The sequence below is a fragment of the Netta rufina genome, assembly GCF_964035555.1.
Source record: "Netta rufina genome assembly, chromosome: 17".
Lineage (NCBI taxonomy): Eukaryota > Metazoa > Chordata > Aves > Anseriformes > Anatidae > Netta > Netta rufina.
Genome location: NC_140141.1, coordinates 13,481,140 through 13,490,421, shown reverse-complemented (window position 1 = coordinate 13,490,421; position 9,282 = coordinate 13,481,140). Strand labels below are relative to the sequence as shown.

General features: G+C 43.3%; 1 protein-coding gene across 4 annotated transcripts in view; it reads left to right on the top strand.

Moving 5' to 3' along the window:
• Positions 1–2,885: 2,885 nt before the first annotated feature.
• The window catches only part of CLIP1 (CAP-Gly domain containing linker protein 1), a 67,960-nt gene continuing 61,563 nt past the window's right edge, over positions 2,886–9,282 (top strand). For all 4 annotated transcript variants that reach the window (XR_014618935.1, XR_014618936.1, XR_014618937.1 and 1 more), the window contains exon 1: positions 2,886–3,038. The gene's annotated coding sequence lies outside the window, so the exon portion shown is untranslated. The remainder of the gene's footprint in view (positions 3,039–9,282) is intronic.

Below are 9,282 nucleotides of genomic sequence, written 5' to 3'. Positions count from 1 at the left end.
AAAGGGCTGTTTTTCTTCTAGGCTAACCTATTAGTCAAAGGCTGTCAATTTAAATGACATAAATTCAAAGCAAAAAAATATAGAGCAAGCACAAGGCTTTAGGACACTAAATCTTGGGATCTTATATAAGCTGTAAATAGATGAGGAAAGTGCACCACAGGTTAAAAGGCAGGGAAGGGGTAGCAGGAGGCAATCCTCTTGTGTTTTTGCAAAAACAAACCACTACAGGAAAAAAATAATACTGCAAATTTCTGTACTGGGATTTGTGAAGCAGCACTTCAGTAAGAAAAAAGTAGCTAGTTTGTGGGTTTTTTTGAAGCAGGTGTGGCCAACAATAGATACTGCTTGTAGAAATTCTGTATAAAAACTGCTAAATGTACATATTGAAGAGATCGTTCAGAGGAAGAAAAAAAATCCTTGCGTGGATATGTCTCATTGGATATAAAAATGGAACTCTTAAGTCAGGATATCCCTAAATGTAGTTCCAAAAGAATAATGTTTTAGCCATTCAGAAAGTTTTTGTACTTAGGGATCCGTCACAAAGCTGAAAAACCACCATCAACTGATGTTCCCACATTACTGAGGGGAATGATTTTAATTCTAAGTAGACCCTGTAGTTGTGGCCAGGATACTGGTAGTTATGTCAGCAACCTAAATTTCCCTGGAGCGTCCAGCCATTCCTGTTTTCATAGTTACGTGTTAACTGATCTGCCTGAAATCACGCAGCTCAGAAGAGAGCCACTAGTACTTGAATCAAAGATGTTCTGGCTTTTGATCATATGCAGTCCTTTGTAGTACCATGAATTTTAGAACTGGCATCTTCTTTTATAACGATTGCTATAAATTGGATGTGAACATACTAGATGCATTCTTCGTTATCACACTCTGCATATATCCAAGTGTACACTGGTACATAGAAATGAAGTCAACCATTTTTAATTGGGATGAATTCATTAAACTTAAGTTAGAATTGCTCCAAAGCTACTTGTTCTTGGTTTGAAGGTTGATACTGCTTCACTGATGGATAACTAACTCCCTTGTTTCTCCCAAGATGACTTCAATCTTGAAGCTATGGTTCTGTTCACTAAAAATGACATTAACAAGCAAAGATACATTTGCTTTATATTGATACATGCAACGTCATTCTCAATTCTTGCTTTACAAACAGGACATTTTTAGTTTTAATTTTGCAAAGAAGTAAAGACAGCTGCTTACACATTTGAACCATATTTTGTCTATAATTTCACCATTGTTTTTGCTTACTGCTTACACTTAGTGAGGTTGCCAAAGACCAACACAAACTTGCAAGTTTTAGCCCGCTATCTTCAATAGTAAGATGACTTCTACTTGACATGTTTTATATTAAATACAACAGTCTAGTATTGCTTGATAAAACGTCTGATGCTGTGCATTGAACTGAATACTCTTGAAATCTACCTTCATGTTAATAAATTCTCCAAGACAAAAATCAAATTAATGAAGAAAAACACTTTACAGAAAAGTGTTCTGTAAAGAAAATGTTTTGTAAAGAGTCTAACTCTCAGGTTTTTAACCTAATTAATTCAATGTTTTTAAGGATTATTTCCTTAGCTAGGGACTACTGTGTCAGTTTTTTAGTTTTAAGCAATAATTTGCTGGCTCTGTACTTCTAAATACAATCTATAATTAAATTCTGAACTTTTTTCAACAAAATTTTATCAAATTTTTCAGGGAGGAAGAAGGGTGGCTGGCTGTACATGGATTTGAGTATCTGTTTCAACATCTACTGGCCATGGTAAGAGCTTCTTCTTTACACTTAGGAAGTGAAATTCTCACAAACATTGCTAAATGCTGATCTAGTTGAAACCCATTATTTGGGGGACTGCGTCACACCATTTTATGCTTCACCATGCTGGATTAATGCCAAAGAATGAAGCCAAAATGAATCACATATTGCAATTGGTCTCCAGCAATGGGACTGCTTCCTCATCATCCTTTTTGTTTGAATGGTATCATGCATAAACTAAATGATCTATGGGACTGCAAACAGGTTTGCTATGTGATGAATTCAGCAATTACGGGCCAACTCTGGCTGGACTCTGTTGCCTGTTTATAAAAGAGGCAGAAAAGTGAAGCAGAGCTGTTTGATTTAGCCTTGAAAATTGATATGAAATAGTTGATGATGGTGTGGAGCTACTGCCACAGCCCTTTAAACTTTACAAAGGGGAAGGATGCCAGGTTCCAGGGTCTTCCTTCACGAGCACAATGAAAATTCAAATAGAGGATGAGAAGGAATCACAAATTCCTGGGCATCAGGACAAAAGGAAAATGGAGAGAAGAAGCCGCCACTAAAGTTAGTCGTCCATTAAGAGCTCTGCGCTTCATGCCGCCCTGTCTCTTTCCCCACCCTTTCCCCCCCACCTTCCATTCACGCTTGTCTGCTGCAGCGGCGAATTCCCTAAGGGGTCAGCGCTGCCTGCTCCCCGTTACAGGGACAGGAATAGGGACTGGGACAGGGATAGGGACAGGAATAGGATCAAGGCCAAGTCCGGGTGCGCGACCCCGCGGGGCGCTTTTGAGGAAGGGCGAGGCAGGACCGGGCCGAGCTGAGCCTCCCCTGCCTGCCGACCGTGGGCTGCCCCGGGGTGGGGGCGAACAAAGCAGGGGGAGACAAAGGGAAAGCGAGGGGCGAGGAGAGGAGGCGAGAGAGAAGGGGGGAGCCGGAGCCGGGCAAGGGGAGGTGGGGGGGGAGCGGCTCCCGCTGCTGCAGTCCCCGCCTCGCGGTGCCGCGGGCCCGGCGGGGCGCAGACGTTGTCCGCCCGCCCCGCTCCGCCCCTGCCAGCCGGGGAGGCGCCGCTGCGGAGGGGCAGGAGGAGGAGGAGGAGGAGGAGGAGGAGGAGGAGGCGGCCGGGAAGCCGAGCGGAGGCGGTGGCGGCGGCGGCGCGGAGCCGAAGGCGGCGGCTGTGAGGGCGCCGTTGGGGCCCGCGCGCGGAGGGCGGCGGCGGCGGCGCCTGAGGGAGAGGAGCCGCCGGGAGCCCCCCGCTGAGGAGAAAGAGGCGGTGAGGAGGGGCCGGGCTCGGCGAGGGGGGACCGGGCGCTGAGGGGAGGCGCTGAAAGGGGTCGGGGAGCGGCCGTGGGCACCGGGCAGCCGCCTGCGGGGCCCCGCCACACGCGTGGCTGCGAGTCCCGGCCGGCCTGAGGGGGCCGCGGGTGACAGGGGCCGGGGGCTGGGGCATTGCTGGGGCTTTGCCCGCTTCGTCCCGGCTCGTCCCCGCCGCGCTGCGCCTCACAAACTTGGCGCCGGGCACCGGCCCTGAAGCGGGGGCAGGGACACGGAGCCGCGCCGAGTGAGGGCTGAGGCTGGGCGATGTCGTCCCGGTGCTGCTGCCTGATCACCCCCCTCCTCCCTCCTCACCCACCGGCACGGCACCGATGGAAGAGCCGGCCCCGTGTAAAGCCACCTCGGCTCGCTGCCCAGGCCCGGTTTTTTTGGGGGAAAGCCGTGCAGGTGAGGTGCCCGCCGTGCCCGGTGCTGCGGCATGAGGCTGTGCTGCAGGCCGCCTGCTTTCCGCTGTGTCACTGGGGCTGCTGCCTAGGGCCCGTTACTGCCCTCCTCCTCCTCAAGGTAATCCTCGTTTCCCCCCGCTAACGAGACTCCTGCCTCAGGATCAAGACAGGGTTTTTGCTTTCCTCTTAGCATCTTTGTCCGTGCGCTTAAAAACCACCCAACAACCTGTTGTTGTTTTCTCCTGGAGGAGAAAAGCTCCTTCGAGATAGCGTGGGGAAGAATAGGCAGTGAATGGGTATGTCGAGATTAAAAATATGACTGAAAAATGACGGCTTTCCTCCCTGCACGCAGCTCCCCGTGCGCGGAATGGAGGCAGTGTCTCACGGGGAGCGGTGCGAGTTCACGAGCTGCTCTGAGGTCACTGAGCAGGACAACTTAAAAACGCACCATGGGTGTATTAATATGTAGGGAAAAAAAAAGAAAGAGGAAATGCTTTTATGCCTCATACTTTGCAAAGAGTTTTTTTTAAAGAGCGGAAGCATGTCTGTAAGTCTGAAACTAGCAGTGACAGAGTGATTTTCTTAGGCATGTGCACCTGCTACCACGTGTAACAAGATAGCAAATTAAATAGTGGAGGAAAAGTAAATAACTCTTTTTTGTTTCTCCCTTAACAACAAAGTATCATAGCGTAAGGAATGTGTGACCATTCAGGGACTGACATTCTTCATACTGAATACACACAAAATGACTAGAAAACAGGCAGAGGTTTATTAGTTCTCTGTTTGAAATTTATGGTATTCCAGGGCTCTCTTTCCTCCTAGTCTTAATATGCACCAGAAAATTTCCCGTGTGTACCAAAGTGCACTAAAGCTTTGAGCCTTGGAAGAGGAAGGACAGGGTTGCGTTGGCTGAAGCTTCTGCTTGGAAATGTGACATCATCTGTCTGTATCTGTAGGGATCAAGAAGAATGTTTCATTTGGCAAAAAAAAAATAAAAAAAAAAAGTGTGGTTTCTTTTTCAAGAGAAGTTTTTGGCTTTCTAGTGTGGGGGAGAAAAACATCTGTCTTGAATCATCACAAAGGTGTATTATAAGAAATAATCTCTTTCTTCACATGACAATACAGTAGGAAGGAGCAGTGCTCCATATGAGCTGGTCACTGTGACTTTTTTTGAGCTCCCGTAGATTTCCTGTCTGATCTGTAGGCTGTATCTGTTTATCATCTTCTGAATGTGAATACCCAGTACAGCCTTTATTTACTTAGCTTGGCTAGATTGGATAATTCCCTTAGTATTCCTCTCTTTATCCCTTTAGCCCCGTTGAAGTTTTTTTGGGGAGAGTGACTGAGAATATTCCAAAATAGATCTTCCTTCAAAAGAAATAGTGATCTGTCTTGCCAGCACAATTTTTCAAAACTGCTTTTCTTTCTCTCTCTAAAACAGTCGGGTCAAATGTTAACTCTGTATGTTAAATGCAAGTTTTCTAGTGTTTCAACATGGTGACCATGAATGAATGCAGCTCTTGTTTAATCTTTTGGCATTCCTTTGGGACTACTGGCTCTGCTGGCATGTATAAAAAGTAACGCACTGGAATCCGTATTGGACTGGCATGTTTAGAAATGCCTCAGATGGATGGTGTTTTGTTATTTAATGAAAGGCAATTATATACTGCATTAGCTGTAATCTCAGCTGCCCAGAGCTAGATGCCAATTTCTGCTGGAGCAACCATTTCGTTCTTCTTGACCAGCAGAACTGAAGCCAGCTCTATGAGCAGCACCGTGTCCCTGATGATTTTGAACATCCACGATCTTGTCCATGTGTCTGTCCTCTATACGCACAATGTTACACTCGCGTCACTTAGAATGGTACAACTGACCCTTAGAAACACCCACAATGTGATATCCAGCTCCTGGCCTCAGAAATACTGGAAAGAATTGAGAAGTTGCATCTCAGAACAGATGGTACAAGTCTCTACCTTAGCACCTGCCTAGCAGGTGTCCTGCTCAACTGCTTGTACAAACTTTGACAGAAAACTCTTCAGTGAATGCTACCTACCATACCTTCCTCTAATTTGAGAAACATCTTCACTCTACTGTTTCTAGGAGAAACACCATTAAAAGCTGATCACTTTTCCTGATCTTTATAACCTCCCTTATTATAAGGGGAAATTGCAAGGTGAAGGGAGAAACTCAGTATTTGATGGAATTGGCTTATCTGACTCAGTCTCCTTCTCTGCTTGGCAGCAGCATCCGTTGAATCAGAGCAATATTTATCTAAGTTCTGTATTTGTACTTCTACTTTATTATATGCCAGCCGTATAACAGTCATGGTGCTAATTTAAAAGGCTAAGAACATGGTGAGCTAAAAAGGGATTGCTGACTTGATGTTTTCAAGGCGTGTGAAGCAGTTACACTTTCACCCAAGTCTATCAAAGTTAAATTATTACTATAAAAAGCAGCACTTTGTTTCAGCCGCTTTAGATGCAATTGTGTGATTTAGAAGCCCTTTGTCTTAGTTCATGTGTGTTTGGTTTTGAGGCTGGCAGGAGATAATATTTTCCTTTTCAAACTTTCATGTAAATGTTAGATCCCGAATACATTAAACTTTATGCTCTAATATCCAGAGAATGAATTGTTACTGGGGACTGAATGCACTTACTCAGGCGGTTTGAAGTGTGTTATCATTGGGAGAAGCTGGTGCTGACAGTTGAACAAATTATTTTTCTTGTTATCAAAATGGAGGGTTTTGGCAAGGGCAGTTAGAAACTTCCTTGGAAAAACGTAGAAAAGGTAGTAAGCGTTGATAGTAGACCTCTCAGAAGAGGTAGTAATAATTTACTTTCTTGGATGAAAGCTTTCTCTGCTTTTCAATCCTTGACTCATTCTGTAGAGAATGATGTGTGCTTAGAAGGATCATGTGCTTTCTGATCTTTTAATAGACTATAGCAGTGACATTTTTATAATGCGTGTGTACAGAGGCAACGAGGAAGTGTTAGATTTTGCATCACATTTTCTGTGATTTTTTAAAAAAAAGGTTTTTAATAGTTATTAGCTATTTCTTTGTTAATGAAAGATGGGTATCTCTCTAAAAAATTGAACAGACTGTGTTTAGAAATAGCAACATAGATCAAGAAAGACTGAGAAAGAATTATTCACCATATTGCTAGCCAAAAATAATTTTTTACTGTTACAGACATCCTCTCATATCTGTGCTTCATATTCAGTAGTCTGTCTTTGTGCTCCAATGGTATATTTTTACTGAGGATCTCAAGGCACTGAAGAATCTGAATAAGCATAGCTGTCTATGGAATGATAAGGTGAGGTGACTTATCATGTCCTTGATGCGGAATTAAAATACATAAGCAGCATAGAAGCTTGAATGAACCGCTTCTCACAGCGTTACCATAATGTCTGACTGGTGGTTCGAGCTCCTAAGCCTCTTACTATCTTTCATTTGAATCATCTCCTTGTTCTTACTACAGTTTCTTAGCTGTAGGAATTTGCTTTGTCCTTTCCTAAGCATATGCAGCATATGTTTATCCAGGATGCAGTGAAGACCCTGCACTTTCCAGAGAATGGCCATGTCTCTTATTTAGCAATATCACTAAACCCCTCTACTTTCTAGTGTCTTGTGATGGTTGCCTTCCTAACTGTTGCATTCAAGTTGGACGTTATCTGCATGCATACTGATAACCTGCTGCTGCCAAGTTACTGAAGGCGACACTTGGGCTTTTCCATTTTGCTTCAGAAATTCAGTCTGATTCAGTCTTTGGGAGAAACTCGAAAGTATTTGAACTCAAGTGCCCCTTGCACCTGTTGGCCTACTTCTGTGAAACCTCTAAGAATGAAAATGTTCTTGTAAGTCCCCTGCCTGTTATTTTATTTAGACAAAATTAGCTACCAGGTTCGAAGTCAGAGGAGAAATAGAGATTTGTGCTGGCTGCTGTAAAAGATTTGATGTTGAAAGTTAATCTGAAATTCTTTGCTGCAGAATATACCACAGATCTGTGAACTCATGCAGAAAATAGTTCAAGTCTTCTCCGTGATCTCAAAATGCAGCATCTCCTACCTGTCTCAGTTAAGAAACAACCTAAAAATTGCTGGTTGAGGTCTAGATTAACCATGTTCTTAATGGGGACGGTGTGGTGGGGCATTTGTATTGATTCCCAAACAGCAAAATTTGTTCTTTCCCTGTCCCTCTAAGGGTACAAGAAAACAGGAATTTCTTCTGAGTTACTGAAGAAGTGGAGATTCGCTCTTTGAAGTTAGAGAAAACCAGGAGCTATTTCTGGGGATGTCCTTACACCGTGGTGTGGTGGTTGCCTGATAGTGGGATGAGTGATGACAAGGCATAGTGTTTGCATTACGGTGTTGGGATTGTTTTGAATATCCTCTGCTTGTCTGTGTCTCACTGAACATACTGGTTGCTGCACACTAAGTAATGTTTATGTAAACCCGTGCTCTCTAAAATAGAGTTGGAACATTTTTCAGGATCTCTGCTGGTGATCACATAGATACGATTCTGGTTGAGTAATTTGTCAGCAACTCTTTGTTTCAAGTTGTGTTCATCTAGTCAACGATACTGATAAAAGAGCTGCGTTATACCAGTGGGCAAACTTCCCAACTTATTGTATTTTTTATGGTGGCCAAAGTAAGTTGTGTTTTGAGCTAGACTATTAATTCAGTTTTAAATGCAAAATTTTTTCTACCCTTAAAAGTGGGGTGCAAAGTACTGATTCGATAGGCATGTACCAGCCCATATATTTTGATGCTGGCAGTAAGCATCCAGTAAGCCAAATAAACATGATCTGATAGCATGTAGCATGATAAACATTGAATTAAATGATGCATATTACTTTGGTGTTTTTTATTATAATGATGTATCTGAAGAATATTTTCAGGTCATCGTGTTACTTGCTTAATTGACAACAAAATCCATAGTTTCTATGAGACAAAATTAAACTGAAGTAATGCTCTTTCTGGCTTGTTTCAGTCTGAACATGCTACTCGTTCAATAAATGCTTTGGAGCTGAACAATGCATGTCAAATTTGCAGTAAGTCATGAGCAGTGGGTTCAGAGATAAGTTCACTTGCTGTTTCAATAATTGGCTTCAGTGGCTAAATTCAAAGAGACCTTAATGTAATTCACAGCTACAAATGGTTTTATTTAAGCCATAAATGGCTAGGAATACAAAGTGTGCTGCATCATTACAAGAGGGAAGTTCTGAAAAGTTAATGCATGAAGGCTTCAAAATCCATTTGTTGGTTTAACTACTTGTCATTGTTTCACAACTGGCTTTGAAACTTGGTGGAACATTTATAATGGATATTTTGCACTGTGGGATTACTTCATTGTGAGTGTAATTCAGCACTTGATGAACTGCATGATGATGATTGAGTGATTTTAGTTGCCCAATACGAAATATCTTCATTGGACCCAGAACCTGGCAGAGAAGGTGTTTTGAGCAGGAAGGTTATTGTTGTGGGATAAGGCTCAGCTTGCCTGCTCTGGGTGTGCTGACATTGCAATAAAAAATAAAAATAAAAAAATTGGTTGCTAATATATGGTAGTGGGAGAATTTATATTCCTTCTTGGAAACAAAACAAGATGGTGGCAATCGTAAATTCTGTTTAGGGAGGGCGTGTGAGCCAAGCTGCTTTCTGCAATATATCTCTCTGCTCTATCCACGTCATCCAGCACTGCTTGAGGAGGGATGTTGGTGGATATGTCCCAGGCTAGCTGGTGGGCTTGCCACAGACGAATTCATCTTATTCCTGCTTGAACCTTTCAGAAGTTGG